The following is an 18,355-nucleotide window of genomic DNA, read 5'->3' as shown; positions in this document are numbered from 1 at the left end:
ACTTGAAACATGTGAACACACAGCTTTATTATGAAACAGACTTAAATGAAAGCCAATATGGATTTTAAATAGGCTCATTTAACTAGATTTGTGAAATAATTTGCGAAAATAAGTCTTATTATAATCAGAAAGTTACATGTAGGAGTATCGCTGTACTTTCAGGTGTGTATATGTGTCGGGGGGTGCACATGTGGGTATATGTGCGTATGTGGATATAAATGAATAAAATATCTTGTCAGAACAGGGGATTTTTTTAATTAGTTAATCAATTAATTCATGAATCAATTAATACTATTTGCAAATAGGACAAAAAGTTACAGGCCAAACAACACAATCAAATATATACCTTTTTTTAGTTTTATATTATACATAAAGAATTAGTTAATGAGTAGATGAATCGACAGGTGTCATCAGATGATCAGACTTCTCCGGGCTATATATATATATATATATATATATATATATATATATATATATATATATATATATATATATATATATATATATATATTTTTATTTTTATTGACTGCAAATTAATTTAAATTAAAGTAAAAAATTATATTAATTAACCCTTCGGAGTCGACGCCCATGTCAGCTTTAGGACCGCGCAGCATGAAAACTAAGTGACGTAGACGGCTGCGGAAGCGGAGACCCAAAGCTACATCTGAGTGATTGTTTCATCTAAATCCACCAAATAAAACCGAAGTTATGATAATTTCAATTCCATTAAAAATGTGCGGAAAAATATGGGCTCTTTTGTGCGCGCGTTGCATTTATTATAATAACTTTGTCGTCTTTTGTGATGAAAAGGAACTGAAAAAAACGTGTGCTTGTGCTAACCCGGATGTTCAGGACGCACACAAGGAATGTAAACATTAGTCACATGACAAATAGTCAAAGAGGAAGAACGAACGAGAGGAATCGTGCTGTTTTTGAGTAGTTTTGGAGAGTTTTAGTATTTCAAGTATTTCATTGTCAGTAATATAGTTGTTGTGAAGCAAAATGAGGCACACACTTCATGTTGATCAAGTTTAGTCCTGGTTTAGACCTGGTTTAGACCTGGTTTAGACCTGGTTTAGTCCTGGTTTGGACCTGGTTTATACCTGGTTTAGACCTGGTTTAGACCTGGTTTAGTCCTGGTTTAATCCTGGTTTAGACCTGGTTTAGACCTGGTTTAGACCTGGTTTAGTCCTGGTTTAGTCCTGGTTCAGACCTGGTTTAGTCCTGGTTTAGACCTGGTTTAGACCTGGTTTAGTCCTGGTTTAGACCTGGTTTAGTCCTGGTTTAGACCTGGTTTAGACCTGGTTTAGACCTGGTTTAGTCCTGGTTTAGACCTGGTTTAGTCCTGGTTTAGACCTGGTTTAGACCTGGTTTAGACCTGGTTTAGACCTGGTTTAGACCTGGTTTAGTCCTGGTTTGCAGTTCCTTCTGAACATCACTCACATGGAAGTGCAAGGCCTGTGATGTGGCTCTCTGTGTCATTTTGGACAGAAACTGTCTTGAAAAGTAGCACAAATAGAAAAACGCCTGTGGATTTACCTACTTTTTAATGTAAATAGTTGTTTATTGCTTGTATATATCACAAGAATACTTTTATATGTTCATATTTGCACCTTGTGGTTCAGTTTGAACCCTTTTAAATGCTTGGTTGAGCATGTTTGAGGGTTTTACAATGAAAAAAAAAACATAATTTTTCTAGACGGACTTTGTGTTTTCTGTGTGTGTTTAGGTCCAGTATGTTGAAATAGTATGTCAAATTGAAAAACTAACTAACTGATCATATAGGTGAGGTTGTGCTGAGAAAAAAGATACCCAACATTGGTCTGGTAAACATTTCTTAATGTAGTATATCAGTGCAACATTGAAGGTACCCAAAAATGGCCAAAAAAGCTCCGGACCCCGAAGGGTTAAAAATATCGACACATCACAGTAACATCCTGTGACACACAAGAGGACTGTAAGTGAGCCATACAAACAAACAAACAAACAAACAAACAAACAAACAATCTTTTATTGAAATAGATTTGATTTGAGTAAATTTCACTTGACAAATAAAGTTATTTTCCAATGGAAAAATACGTTTTGTACATAAAAAAGGGAAAACATATTTGGTCACAAAATGAGTGGACTGAATTAAAAACATTCTATAGCTGGATTATTTTACTTGTCAAGTCTTATCTACTCAAATCAAGGTAAAATGTTCTTAATTCAAGTCATTTTTATCTTACCTTGATATCATCTTTGAAGATTTTGACTTCTTGCAGACAAAACTAAATCAGAAAATTAAACTTAAATATTCCCGATATTTCTATATATAGCATACACACAGTGATGATGTTGTTATATAACAGATAGTGAGCATGATTGAGCCTGCAGAGACGTGAGAGCGTCTGCTGCTGTGACCGCAGAGAGTGGCTTTAAATGCACTGGTCGTGTCGCTCATCAAACATTCAGGAGTAGCGTGTCTCTGAGTGTTCTGCGGCTGCTTCTGCTTTTAATGCCTGTCCTGACGCTCTCACGCTCCTCGTCCTGGCACCTTCCCTCCCCTCACCACGTTTACAGGAAAACCGGATAACTAGCCTAGTCCAATTTAGACAGATATTTCAAACCCAGGAAGTACTATTGAGGTGTATTGATTGGAATGTCAAAGATCCCAATGACACATGTGGAGAAGTGTATGGAGCTCCAGCACACGCACATGGACTGCACAGCTCATGCCCTGGGAACCAGCTGAACCAGGCAGAAGACCCAGGAAAGATCCTTTCTGCTCCATCTTTCAGTTTCTGTTTATATTTTAAAAAGGTTCTTTGTTGCCATTTCACACAGAGTTGACTATAAAGGGAAATGTATCAGGGTTCAGATTAAGGATTTTCCCTTGTATAGCGGTGCTGCTAAACAATCCGTTAATTTTTCCAAATTTGTATAGCAATTTGATAATTGCATAGCAAAACACGAAAGTGACTAACAATCCACAATTTAACAATTTCCATTGATAAAACACGATTATTTATTTCAAATGTATTTGTAAACATTCTATTTTAAAAAAAAACTCTTAACAAAATCACTTTTAAACACTTTTTAAACATTAAAAAAAAAAAAAAAGAACTTGCAAATAAAATTAGTTGTTGAACAAATTAATCAACACAAAGTCAGATGGCCTTATTTACAACTTTCTTCCATATCATCATCAATCAGATGACTATTTGCAGGAGTCTCATTTACATATTAATTTTTATTACACTCACAAAAAATATGTGTTTAAGCTTCTGATGGAAAAATAAAGGTTGCTGTGGTGTCCATCATGGTGTATTTTATGTGTTATTCAAATTGTACCGCTCTATTTGACGTTCCATTCCATTTTTTGTTTTGCTATTTGTTGACGGTCCCTAAATACACGTCTCGTCTCGGCTCCGGCTACACATTTGATGACGGTCCCTAAGCACTCGTCTCGGCTCGCTGCGCCCAAATTACGCATCTGATTGTTAAAAACGAGGTTGTGTCACTTGGCAGTGTAAATATGAATATTTTGGCTTTGAATAATGATCTGCAAAGACTTTTGCGTTTAGGAGCTATTGACCTCGGAAGTCCGAATCTGGGAATATGACACTAACTTTACCGCACGTGGCTCCTCCCGCTTTCAGACTCGCGCTCTGAGACAGTAGCAGGACTCGTCATGTCAACACGTCCTACATGTGTCATGCCGTTATTGACAATCGATTGACGAGTGATCAGTACTTTTAGGAGCTTTGGTTATACAAGAGAACACGCATTTTTGTATAGCAAAAGCTGCGATACAAAAACACTTTTTTCTGACGAACGCATCGCATTTGAGAGAAATTGCGTCGCATTTTGCGATGCGATACTGCTTATTCTGAACCCTGTGTATATGTTCTTAGCCTTATATTTGTTAGTGTACACCATAGTCCCAAAGCAGCTCCTAACCGTCTGAAGTGTGGGGATACACTGAAGGAACTCGCTGCTAGCTTCGCTAAACACACACCGACGTAACGGGACTCCGCCCTGCAGCAGCCAGACTATTTATTAGTCCTGTTTGAAAATATGAATGCATCGTCTTCATTTGCAAACGAGGAAGAAGCACAATAATGAGTTTGGAACATGGCCAGGGGCGCTGATAGACTTCCAAGTTTAGGGGTTCTAAACACTCAGGGATAAAACGATGCTATGCTATGCTATGCTATGCTAAATGGCTGTCCCCTGACTGTGGTAAACAGAATAAACTCTGTCTGACTATATACAATATTAATAACCTTCTTATGACACACACTGGTGTTGTCCGGGCCGTGAGGCTGTGAGGCCTGGACCCTACACACTTCTGACATCAAGAGAGTCACATCCACAGAACACATGAGCGTCTTGAAGGAAACTGGAACAGAGCGACAACTAATTTCAACTGTAAGAAACTACACATCCTCATATTCTTGAAGGGGCAAGAGGATGAGAGGCAGACAAAGAGACAAATGATACGATGGAATGATGAAACCAAAGACATAGACAAAACATCTCAGTAGTAACGTTAGCATGGCAACGGAGTCTGTGGAGGAAGCTGGTTGAGACGTCCAAGATCCACGACCCTCGGAAAAGAGAATGGGAACAAGCACGAGGCAAGAGTTCTTTATTATTCAATACTTCAAACCATCCAATACTATGAAGTTTGTCTTGATTGATTTTTCCGTTCAACTGACATAACTTGTTAGTAGAACACTGTGATGTGTCGTTGCGTGGACACAGTTGGCGTGCTGCCTCGCCGTGTGCTGGGGTCTTAGCTTCAGCTCTAGTTTGCTTGGACAGACTTAGGTGGAGATGGAGCAGCCTCAGGAGGATCAGGACTGGATGAGATGGGTTTAGTCCTGCAGGAGGAGGAGGAGGCCGGTGTTTCCGGAGCAGAGCGGGGATGGAATGTGTTTAGACAGCCTGCAGTGGCCTGACTCCACATACGAGCAGTGAAATGGGAGCCGGGTCTACGGCTCAGCGCAGGAGGAACGCACAAGACCAGAGAAAACAAAGTCTGTAACCCTGAGCCCAAGTTAGAGAGGCTGTATTTACGTTGTCCATGGCACGGGATACTGTCCCATGTTTATTTAGGCACCAAAAACAACAAGTCAGCAGTTACTGCGTTGCAGCTGGTCCCTCTCTCTCAGGATCTTGAATAATTAAATATTGCATTGTTCATTCCCTTTCTTGGTTGTAAGGTACTGTAGCGAAACTGAGCTTTGAGAATCACTGACAATTTATACCAAGTGTCAACAGCTCCTCCAATCATCACCAATCATCACTACCATCAAAAGTGCCCCCTCGGATGGCACACATCAGCGTCGTCAGTTTGCCAAAGCATGGAGACAAGCCCCTCTGCCAGAAAAATTACTTAATAAAATGTTTATATGTGAAAGTGTTCAACTATTACACAGCTGTATATATATATATATATATATATATATATATATATATATATATATATATATATATATAGTATATATATATATATATATATATATATATATATATATACTCTTCTGCAGATCAGATCGAGGCTCTACAAAACACTACAGGCTGCAAACTATTCACGCTTTCTATTGGATTTATTCAAAGATGATTTAGACATTTGTAAGAAGGTGAACCACTTTGGCTTTGGGCACGGGTCAGCACTGTGATTTGGAACGCCGGCTGGCCGCATCGAACACATTGTTTCATTCTAATTTTTTGTAATTTCTAATTGAATTTGAGCCCAATTTTACTACTACAGTCCTGGAGTTGGTTTTAAAATGATAAAGAACTGGAGACAAAGTAGGCCTACCATAGGCTCCATGTTTAATTTACTTGTAATATGCAGCTGCTGCACACTAAGCCATTGACATTCAATCCAAAGGGCCTGGTCAGGCTCGTCCCTAGGAGCACCTGATGCCCTACACACTGCACGTTATGTGGGTAAAAAGAGCACTGACTAGAACCAGCTCTGGAGATGGTCCCTGAGTGCTGTACCGTGTTCTCTCTGCTCCTGACAGGTTTCCCCAGCAACACAATCTGAAGGATGGGTCAAATGCAGCAAATCATTTTGGTATTAATGAAGTAGACCTTAAAGTATCTTGCCCAAAGATACAATGCCAGCTCAGAGCTGAGACTTCTGTAACAACTTATACGACACCGGATCCGTTTGTTTCCTTTAAAACCCATTTGCAGATGATCGGCTTGAACTCCACGACTCTGCGAAAGAGCAACAACAGAACCGCCTCCCCAGTCCAAACACCAGCTCCAGTTTCCACACAAACACTACAAATGGACAACACGTGGTGCCTCGCTCGAGAATGCTGACCCCACTCCCCCCCTGCCTGTTAAAAAGTGGAGGGAAGAGCGGAGGGAAGAAGAGGCTCACATCTGCCCACTCCAGCAGGACCGAGCTGGGGGCAGGGACCGCTTTAAATCTTCAGCCTAATGAAAGACCCTCCCTCACTGCTGTCACCCACTGAGAGTGCACGTGCTCCAGCCACACAGGAGGCCTTTGTCCCCCCTTCACTCTGGAGCTATTGTCCTTGGAAGGAGCAGAGTAATGACTCGGCTCCCTCAGGTTTGTGGGGAACCAGAGCCTCGCGGAGCTCCTAAGCTGGTTAACAGCACAAACCTTTATGGCTCTCACACAACAGCCACTTTAACAAGCGCAATTACAAGACAAAATAAGTTAAGGTCAGTTAAGTCTCTCAATTAAACTGTAAACTTCATCTGGAAACAACACCTTTGTCCAATGTGCACCTAAATACATGTTATTATTTCATTGAATCCACTTCATCCATGGATTTCTCTGGGTTTTCTCCAAATGCATTTTTCTCCCACAGAGACTTGAAGATCAGCCCTTAAATCTCATATACACACCAAACTGTACCAGCTTGAACTTTTGATGGATCATACAGAAGGATTTTTCTAAGCCTGATTTATTACAATTTTCACCTAAAGCATTTAACATTAGATCTCGTTTACCCATATTTATATGAAATTAAATGATATATGTAATCATTACACGATGAACTTGCAATACAATTATTCTTCATTTTCCAACTTGTTAGAATGTTAGAATACCTAAATATAATCAATAATATTTAACTTATTTATTGATTGACAGACATTTATATTGATTCAGCATGAAGGGAAAGATTAAGTATATTGTCCCAGAGGGAGGTTTATCAGAGGTCTCACAGTCTCTTGCAGTAAAGTCCAGGCTACAGTTTCACACACAGTTCACAATTCAAATTTGGATTTATAAAATGCATGTGGATTAGTGTTATTGAAAGTTATGCTCAGGGGACTTTTTCATTGAAGCAGCCCAAGGGTGGCACCAGGGCGCGCCCAAGTCTAAAAAGCAATTATTAAGAGAATTTTACACTAACATTTAATCTTTTTTAAATAATAATTCAAAAATTACACATATCCATATTTGTGTCCATTTATTATTTCCTTAACATGTTTTTTTTTGGTTTGACGTTATAGTATAAGTAAAAGTATACTTTGTACCCTGGGCCACCCCATAATGCTGTATGTATCTGTGGCTTCAGCACAGATGTGCTGAGTCCTTCTGGGGATGTGGCCTTCTCTATTTAATCATTTATTTTAAGGATGTTTTGGCCTGTAGTCTTTATTAGACAGGACAGTGTGAAATGGGAAGGAGAGAGGGAAGGACATGCAGCAAATTGTCAGAGCTGGAATTGCAGTCAGGATGCTGCACTGGAGTCGTGAGTTTCTACTGCTCTGATTATCTGCAGCGCCACAATCATAAGCCTCTGGATTGTCTTCTGCTGTTAGAGCTTAAAAGTCACACTCTGCCACTGAATAGTTCCCACTACATGAGAGCAAAGGTCATAATTTATTCTTCATCAAGTATATTAAAAAGATTGAATGTATTATTTGTTAATATTCTCTTTATATTTTGACAAACATCAATAGCCTTTGAGTCATAAAAGTAACTAAGTGAACAGTTGTGGCCTCTGTGTCCTGCTGAACCTGAGCACAGTCCTGGAGGAGCACATCACAGAGCCTTTGAACATCTCCTGAATGGGCTCTGAATGGGCCGCGAATGGAATCCGAATAGGCCCCGAATAAAGGGTGTGTCAGCGCTAACACAGGAGAAGCTCCAGTTACACTGAGGCGCGCTGTGTCAGACCTGGGCGTAGAACCCGCAGCCTTTGTGCAGCTGAAAAACAAGGCTCAGGTGTCCGGGCGGCAGATGCCAGACGTGTGTCCGTCCGAGAGGGCTGGGCCGGGGCCACACCGGGGCTGCGCCGGGGCCGGGTCAGAGCGGTGATCCACTCCACCCACATTCTGCACAATCACCTGTTGTTTTCATGGGCTTTGACTCAGACAAAACGCTGTCAACAACAGTATGTCCACGAATGAAAGGACTGGAGTTCAGATCATAAAGAAAAAGCCTTGACTTTTACAGCCTTCAATTCATGTTGACATTGTTAAGTTCATCTGAAGACTTTGCTGAGTGGACTGTTCCTGCTCCTCCTCAGTGTCAGAGTTAATGTTCACAAATTCAATTCAATTAATTTCAATTTATTTATTTATTAACACCCAAAATCACAACAGCGGTTGTCTCGGAGTGCGACAGTGAAAAACAGATTAAACAATGTTCATAGGAACTTGGCAGTGTCCCAGCATCCCAAACCTCTTTGGGAAAAAGTATAAACCTGGAGGAGTTCCACAGTGAAGGAGAGATCTGACTCCCTCAGACGGACGGGAGATAGACAGTGGAGCTGGAGCCACTCAGGAGGAGAACCAGTTCTTCAGGTGGAGAACCAGTTCTTTGAGGCAGATGAAGTACCATCTATATGGAGTAGAAACCGTTTCTCCAGGATAGGAGCATCTGGGTCCACAGGTCATGTGCCTGTCCCACTCCCAGCGGGAAGTGGGAGAAAAAGAAGAAAAGGTAAAGAACAGACAAACACACCAAACATCTGATCATTGTCTGCTGTCATATAATCAGTTCCATTTAATCAGATTTCTGTCTGATTTTTCACACTTTTGAATGTTTTGACAAAGAATTGTATGCAAAAAAAGGTCAAACAAAAGGGGCAAAACAAATATGAAAAATGAATTATTAAAGATTCAATGAGTTAGTTTAAACCGATTGGAGAAGTAGAAAAAAGAAATAGCCACCAATTATACAATTCCACAAGAACAGCCCGGGGTGAACTGCGGACAACTATATCCCTGTTAAGTATATTAAAACAAGTTCTAAATGCAGACCTTCAAACTAAACAGCCCAGTCTCCTCTAAACATGTGAGATTGTGAGTGTAACTGAGTTTAACAGAGTCTTTCTTGTCTTGTAGCAACAGTGCTGATTCAGCCACTCACTGAGACACGTCTAGAACAAAGACAGAACCATCCGCCTCTTCAGCGCAGACCGAGCAGTGCCAGCTGAGCTAACCACAAAACGCTTCCAATTTGTCACTCATCAATGTTTCAGACGCGAGACTTTCCCAAGGCTTTGACAGCGGCAGGTCTGCTCAGCGCGTCGGACAGATGGAACACGTTAGAGTCCAGTCAGGAATGTTTGTTTCAACAACACAAAGCGAGGCTGAAGTTTCACCCGCTTCAGCAGAATGAGCAGAACAAATACGAGGAGGAGATGGACTAAATGTGTCAAAACATTCCGCCATTTTGAGCCGCGAGCGACAACACTGCGGAAAAGGTACGTCTACAGGGAATAAAATCACTTGTGTTCAGCAGGATTTGCATTTCCCCTGAAGAAGACTTGGATGAATGGCAAAACATATTCACTTCAAGGTGAGACTCTGCAGGTGAGAAGAAACAACATCTTCCATTTAGATAGATCAATTTGAAACTTCTTCTGTAGGTTACTAATACTTTCAAGTAGCTTGAAAAAGTATTCATACGCCATATTTTTCACGTCACAACCACAAACCCTTAAAGCAGGTTTATGTTACGGTATAAAAAGATTTCCTATGTTTTGAACATCTCACGGAGCGCTGTTCTATCACTCATGCAGAAATGGAAAGAGTCTGGCACAACCGGAAAAAGGTTCATGGTCTAAAAAAAAGAAATGGTTAAATCTGTGAATTTGTTAAAGTTGTAGGTCCTTGTCAGCCTCACACCAGCAGTCTGTCTATACAATTCGCTCTATGGGAAAAAGGCTTTCTGGAATGTTGAGGATTTTTCCACTGGCCATTAGTCCAACTCACGACAGGTTTAAGCTAGCAGCAGGCTAGTTCCAGTTGCTTTAAAACTGTAGAGCTCCTCTTCCTGCTCCATTCACTTCTTATGGAGAATTAGCCGAGTCTCACTAAAATAAATCAATAATTAATGAAGGCAAAACTGAGAGTGAGTTCCAGATGGATAATCACAGCAGCATGTTCAGACCTGTATTTACCCTGTAAATACTTCACCCGGAGACATCTATATGTTTATAAAAGTAAGTGCTTTTGTCTCTTAACTAATACTAACGCACAAAAATGTATTCAATGATGTTCTAATAACAGCACAAAATAAACTAACCTGTTCAAAAAAAACACTCTTTGTACTTTGTCTGTTTTAGATTTAAGTGAATGTATGTACGTCTTAAGCTTTGAGACAAAAACACTTTTCATTTACTTTATTTGAGCTGTGATGATCTGCACTTTTACGGCAACAGGAACCTGAAGGGCCTATCGTGGAAAGGGCCTGATATCTGAATAGATCCATGTTTGAGACACAGTGAGGTCACCAGTGCGCCGCTGTGCACATGTACAGCACAACTCGTACACAAGGCAATTCAAAGTGCTTCACACAACAGGTGGCAAAATGCGTTAAAATCACAAAGACATGACAGAAATCACTGTTTAAGACACAAAAGAGAGTTGCAAAATAGAGAGTGCAAATAAAAACATTTCAGTCATATGCACAGCTAAACAAAACAGTTTTTAGCATAGATTTGAACAATGTCAGAGTAGAACCTGTCTCACATCTTCAAGAAGACTGTTCCATGTTTAATCCTGACTCTGGCACCAGCAGGAGGCCGGTCCCTGAGGTCCTCAGAGTCCGATATGGTTCATATGGCACTAATATGAGATGTATTTTGGTGCTAGGCCATGGAGAGACTTGTACACAAGCAGAGCTGCTTTAAGTCTATTCTCTGAGCCACAGGGAGCCAGTGCAGAGACCTGAGAACAGGACTAATGTGATCATACTTCCTGGTTCTAGTCAGGACCCGAGCAGCAGCGTTCTGGATGTACTGCAGCTGTTTTACAGCTCGTTTGGAGAGGCCAGTGAGCAGGCCGTTAGAGTAGTCTAATCTGCATGGATGAGTCTCTCTAAATCTGGTTTAGACACTATATTTTTGATTAGGGCAAAGTTATTTTGATGATAAAAAGGTGCTGATGTTATTGATTTGACGGGACTGTTAAAGTTCAAAACACTAGATGAAACAGAGTTCAACAACTCATTTACATTAGAACATTTTCAAAGTTTATCATTTCCATAAACAGTGCACCTGTGCCATCATTTATGTGTCTCCTCTGAACAACTGCAGGACCAGCCGGTGGTTTGGGTAAAACAGACTTGTCAAAGAAGACACAGAAATGATCAGACAGAGCAACATCGATCACATTAACATTTGAAATATTTACCCCCTTTGTAATTATGAGCTCTAGAGTGTGTCCTTTGCTGTGGGTGGGGCCACTCTGCTGTGGGTGGGGCCTCTCACATGCTGAGTAAGACTGAAGGTTTCAAGGACAGCATCAAGCTCTTTAGCATTTCTGTCACAAATATTATCAACATGCACATTGAAATCACCTGTAATGACCAAACCATCAAAGTCTGTGCATACGACTGAAACATCTCAGTAAAATCATCAATACAACTTTGGCAGTGCTGGAGAGGCTTGTATAAAACAATGAAGAGAATGGATGGAGACCGTTTTAGCTCCATTTTAAAGGATATATACTCAAATGATGAAAACACCCCAAAAGACAACCTGCGGGTAATTATTTCATCCCTAAAGATTGCACAGACTCCACCCCCTTTTTTGTTTTCTTGTGTTTCAGGTTCAAATTTAAAAATGGGTGGCGTAGATTCTATTAGAACTACATTTCCTGTGTTTTTGTCAAGCCATGTTTCAGTTAAAAACATAAAATCAAGATTATAAGAAGTGTATATGTGTGTGTGCGTGTGTATGTCTGTCTGTGTGTGTGTGTGTGTCTGTCTGTCTGTCTGTGTGTGTCTGTGTGTGTGTGTGTGTGTGTGTGTGTGTCTGTCTGTGTGTGTGTGTGTGTCTGTCTGTCTGTCTGTGTGTGTCTGTGTGTGTGTGTGTGTGTGTGTGTCTGTCTGTCTGTCTGTCTGTCTGTGTGTGTGTGTCTGTGTGTGTGTGTGTGTGTGTGTGTTAGAAAAGTGCCTTCCTGGTTCACACATTTGCTCAGGGGGGGTACAAAATAGCAAATAGTAAAATTAAATGGTGTGTGAATCATTTAACTGAAATTGGAAAGTTTTCAAGGCACACTTGGCAGTCCCTCGGGGCCCCAGTTTACAGGCCCAAGGGATCCCAGATGATCCCAAATGTGTTGATGGATTGAAAAACAGTAATAAAGAAGAGCAACCGTACATAGTAAAACCCCCCAAAAAGTTGATCTAAACAAGTAAATATCAAACATTTGTTGAGGACGGCATATTGGCAGAGGAGAGACAGCAGTAATGAATAGCCACGAGCCTGATGTTTTGCTTTTTTCTTTGTCATTAAACGAAGACATCGATAATAACACTACATCTTAAAAACAAATCAATTTATACATTAGCAAGCATTTACCTGGCACCGGTGTGCTTTTAAGGAGAATTGATTGCATTGCTTTCCCATGAAATCTGATTTACTTTCCACTCCAAGTCCCTGGGGATGTTTGTGAGGAATATACATTCAAGTCAATGGCTGATCTCGTACGACGACAACACTTTTATTTTCCTTTAAACTGTTTGTATGATTGTACAGAGCGACTAAGAATACGTGGACACATGCTCCTTTCTCTGGGCGTGACCTCGTCGTTCGTTCGTTGTCAGGATAACATACTGACAAATGATTATGCAAATTATATTTTTTCTGATTTTGCTAAACAGTCAGTATAAATTACAGTCGTCATAATTTTCAAGTCTTCAACCTTTAGAGTACAATTCAAATGTTATTGAACAAACATCCTGATAACAGCATTTAAATTCAAAAATAAAATCTTAAAACGCACTGTTCCATATCATTACGCACAACAGAGTTTCAAACCATGTTATATTTATAAAGAACTGAAAATGGTCATTTGTTAAATTAGAAGCATTAGCAGGTCATATTTACTGAAATCAAAAGTTATTTCAATCTAAACATCTTAACGGGTCACGTTACACTTGAACATAACCACAAAACCATCCATGAGTAAATCTGGATAACAAACAATTACATTTATGACACTTGAACATAATATGCATCATAATTTGCAGTAGAGATAGCTGTGTGCCCTACTGGTGCCGTCGTTGTGGCTCAGGGGGTGCTAACCATGGCAACCCGAGGCCACTGAGTGGAGTGGCTCAAGTGTTGTGTAAAATGTGGGCTCATCAACCCCAGATCGGTGGGGAATGAGACTTTTCCTTCAGGAACACACAGCGCTTATTTGTTACACAAACGTGGATTAATGCCAGTGAGTCCAACACTTTTTCCCGAACTTGTTCCCCTCAGTTGTTCTTTCATTAATACATCAAGAACCACAGGTCGTGGTAAATGTGTTACAACGACGCTGAAGAGTCGCTTACATTTTAAGTCGCTACCTGTGCTTTTCTTCATTTGAACTGAGATGTTTCACGTTATGGCAAATGGAGCCTGTGTTGTGTTGTGGAGACAGTGACTTTATTGGACCCCCAAGTACAACAAAGACTTTCTTAAGATTTTATTGCATCTATATTTACAGACCGTATTCTATTAATTGTATTCTAACTCTTGGAGATTATAATTTGCATGTCTGTTGCCCCTTGGCAAAGGAGTTTTTAGATGGATGGTTTTAACCTGAAGTCTCGTTCGTGTGCAGTTTGCTGTTTGTTTGCAGCATGCGCATTTCAACATTGGTTTGTACCTATATTCCTCTGTACCTATGTTCCCCATTTTCTAGGGATGGGGAACTACGGTACCGGGAAACAACAGTTCCTGATATTTTATAAAAGGTATTCCCCACAATGAAGAATTGGGGAACATCGGTACTGGGAAACAGGTACGTGCACAGTTACACAGTTTTTTGTTCTCTCTTTGTCACGACGACGCTGTCGCTGCCATAATAGCGTTATGAGTTATGACTTTCAAGTCACAATTCTGGGACTAGTGATCAAATTGAGCACTTGTGAAACCTTTTGTTTTCTTGTATGTTTTGTGTCTGCAGCACTTTGGGAACAGTTTCTGTTTATAAAACGTGCTACATAAATAAAGAGGATTTAGGTTTGGATACAGTGAATTTGATATTCATGTCAAAGGATAAGTCAGTCATGTCGTGTTAAACGCTCCAAAATCTTTGGTTTGACTTAAATTAGTTTTTTTTTCAACAAGTAGTTGATTATTCAAACAATGTTTTTGAAAAGTATTTGGGATTAAGCTAATTCGTGATAAGATGCAGTTGGTTGATCTCAGAGCAGTGCACGCTGGCCAGATTGATATCCGACTTTATCCTTTGTGTTCTGATGCCACGAGCTTGAGAGATCCAAACAGGACCAACCGACTGGAGCACCATATATGAGGTGAAAAGCCCAGCTGTTAGTGCTAAACACAGGTCTGAGTTCTGTTGGGATCGTGCTCAGCGACTCGACCTCCCGTTTCCTCAAAGCAGCGATCTACTTTAGATCTAGGAAAATGACTCATGTGAGATCTTGCAAGTCCAATATAGATGTTTATTACTGTACACATTACATTCATAATAACAGCTCTGGGCTTGATTTGACGCAGACTTTGAATGAAGCATTTTCACTTGCCTTTTGTTGACACTTCAGTTGATTATCGTTGACCATCCGCATGAAGCTCGACCGTGCCTATTGTTTCGCTTCAAACTGCACTCTCTCTCTCAGGAAAATTACAAGACCATTTACCAAAAACAAAATATCAATACAATTTTGAATTGTTACAAAATGATGGTTAAATCATTCTCAAATAAAAACTCCCCAAAGCTAGCTGTTTAAAGACACTGCACCTGTAGAGGAGGGGTTATCCCATACTGTATATTCTAAAAGCATCTGCTTGTCTAGCACAGAGCTTTCTCTGTATCTAATCATAGAGCATTTTTATGAAGCAAGAAGCAAGAAGTGTGCTAATGTTTGTTAGCTTTACCGAGGACGCCAAAACTCACTCAGGACTCAGAGGCTCTTTGTGCTGAATATTTGGGATGCTCCATGTGGTAAGTGAGTGATATGTGCAGAGCTGTGAAGAGGTTTTTATGTTTCAGAACAATAAAAATCAGGTAAAATAAAATAAAACTCCCCCCTCACACTCCCCCTTCACATTCACCCCTCACACTCACTCCTCACACTCACTCCTCACACTCACCCCTCAAACTCACCCCTCACACTCACTCCTCACACTCACTCCTCACACTCACTCCTCACACTCACCCCTCAAACTCACCCCTCACACTCACCCCTCACACTCACTCCTCACATTCACCCCTCAAACTCACCCCTCACACTCACCCCTCACACTCACCCCTCACACTCACTCCTCACACTCACCCCTCACACTCACCCCTCACACTCACCCCTCACACTCACCCCTCACACTCACTCCTCACACTCACCCCTCACACTCACCCCTCACACTCACCCCTCACACTCACTCCTCACACTCACCCCTCAAACTCACCCCTCACACTCACTCCTCACACTCACTCCTCACACTCACCCCTCACACTCACTCCTCACACTCACCCCTCACACTCACCCCTCACACTCACTCCTCACACTCACCCCTCACACTCACTCCTCACACTCACCCCTCACACTCACTCCTCACACTCACCCCTCAAACTCACCCCTCACACTCACCCCTCAAACTCACCCCTCACACTCACCCCTCACACTCACTCCTCACACTCACCCCTGCTAGAACTGCTGTGTGAGGAAGAGTGAGCTGAATAGCACCAGAGAAAGGCTAGCAGCACCGCACTCCACGGGGCCCTCACCCAGCACGGTGCCCTCACCCAGCACGGTGCCCTCAACCAGCATGGGGCCCCCATCCAGCACAGGGGCCCTCACCCAGCACGGGGCCTCAGCCAGTGTAAACACAGCACTAATGACTGCTCTGTGTGTGAGGAGCAGCAGCAGCTTATTTACTCAAACTGTGGGCAGAGTGCAATTATGTGATGCTAACGTTTGATTCCCAACGGGAGTGGGCTCTCTGCAAGGTCAGCGCTTCAACAAGTTTAAAAGTGCACCGTTTAACATTTCTGATGAAGAGTCCGCCACCGAGTAGATGTTATTGCTTTGCCTAGAATGTCTTACAGTATTCCATTAAACTGATTTATTCCATAGGGACAAGCAGGAGATAAAGCCAGGCCAAGTTACAGGTCAGATCTGTAGAGAGGAGAGCATTGCAGGGCAATCAAAACACATGCATTAAAAGAGAGGAAGATAAGTTCTGTTAATGGCATGTGAGTGTGTCTCCATGCTCAGGGTAGAGCTCGGCTACCTGAACAACTGATGTCACCTGAACATAACTCATCTTTTTGTCATAAATAAAATGTAAATGATACCTGAATTATCATTTGAATCATAAAGCCGATCTCAGCAATTTGCAAAAAAATTCATTTTTTATTTCCACGGTGTGAGTTAACGGGAACAGCTTTTGCCTCATTTCTTTGACTTTTCTGCAAAGCTTCTCTTCAAACCTCTCTTTATGTCATGCTTTGGCTTTGGATGATGTTAGATGCATTATGTTCCCCCTTTTCTATGAACGGGGAACTACGCTTATTCTAGCATAAGCTACTGGTTCAGGCTCCACAGCTCCAAAGATTGTGCATAAATACATTGTTTTATAACCCTAACACTAACCCAGCCCAGGTCTCGGGAAACATGGGGCTGACCCCTTCTGCTACGTTACAGTGGCTTGCAAAATGTTCTCACCCCTAGAGTGTGGATTTTTTCCACGCTTTGTCACATCACAACCACAAACCTAAATAAATTGTATTGGCATTTTCGTGCAAGAGCAGCATAACATACTGAACATTGTTATTGTTATATTATAACAATAACAATATTTTAGTTTCTAAATTCTCAGTTGTATTAAATGGTCTAGTTAAATTGCAGATTTTCTCTCTCCTTTTGATATTGCACATTTGTATTTTATAAACTATATTAGGCTATTAATGAAAGCCTACATTGTGTTTCTATAGCCTAGTTATGGTTAAACAAAAATAAAACCTGTTTGATACTGACAATAAAAATAATACTATAATACTAACAAAACAAAATAATGCTAACACAATTTATTCAAGACAACATGTGTAAAAGGTTATGAATGTTATTAAAAGGCAATGTCATAGTGTTCTCCAACTACACCAGAAGAAGCAACTTCTCCCGGCAACTAGAGAGTTTGGAGGTGTACGATCTCATTCAGGAGCAGAGACTAGATTGTGTTTCATTGTTTCGCTCTGCTTCAGGAGCGCCTCACAGACAAAGGGTTGGAGGGTTTTGGGGGTGCAGTGTCTGAGCCTCTGTAGTTAGCTCTGGTCTTCTGACAAACATCCAATTAGCCTCTGTTCCAGCATCTGCTCGCGCTCTGTCTCTGTAGATTAGAGTATGAACCTGTTTGTGACAGAGATGACAGAGTGAGGAGTCTGCAGAAAAACTCCACAACTCAACCCACAACTCAGGTTTGAATGTGGAGCGCTCTGATCACCACAGAAACACTCAACATGAAAACAATATTTGTAACTTCAAACTCACAAGAATCAGTCAGGCACTAACAAATAACATGTGTGGGTCTGAGATGTTACACAGTATGGCATTAAAGGTGTTGAACTCCATAACAGAGACAAACCGGGTAAAGTCATGGGTCAGACCTGTAGAGAAGTGAGCCCGCACACAGGATGAATGCATGTTTTCAAGATATTTTGATCAATTATTGAATAAAAGAAAGTTAGATATTGACCTGACTAGCAGGATCTTTGCTAGCACATTAGCACGCCGCGTGCGTGCTCACAGCATGCTAATGGGGGGTGGCAGATGCTCGCGTGCCTTCACAAAGAGCCGCCCCTCCCCATTCTTATCCTCGGACTCACATTTCTGCATCCACAATCAGAGCCCTGCACACACACTCTTTTAGGAAGTGCTGACATGAGGAACCAACACAATCTG

Source organism: Eucyclogobius newberryi, unplaced genomic scaffold (genome assembly GCF_026437365.1).
Source record: "Eucyclogobius newberryi isolate DKJ021-1_F unplaced genomic scaffold, fEucNew1.0.hap1 SCAF_11, whole genome shotgun sequence".
NCBI classification, from domain to species: Eukaryota; Metazoa; Chordata; class Actinopteri; order Gobiiformes; family Gobiidae; genus Eucyclogobius; species Eucyclogobius newberryi.
The sequence above is the reverse complement of the archived record's forward strand: the minus strand, read 5'-3'. Positions refer to the sequence as shown.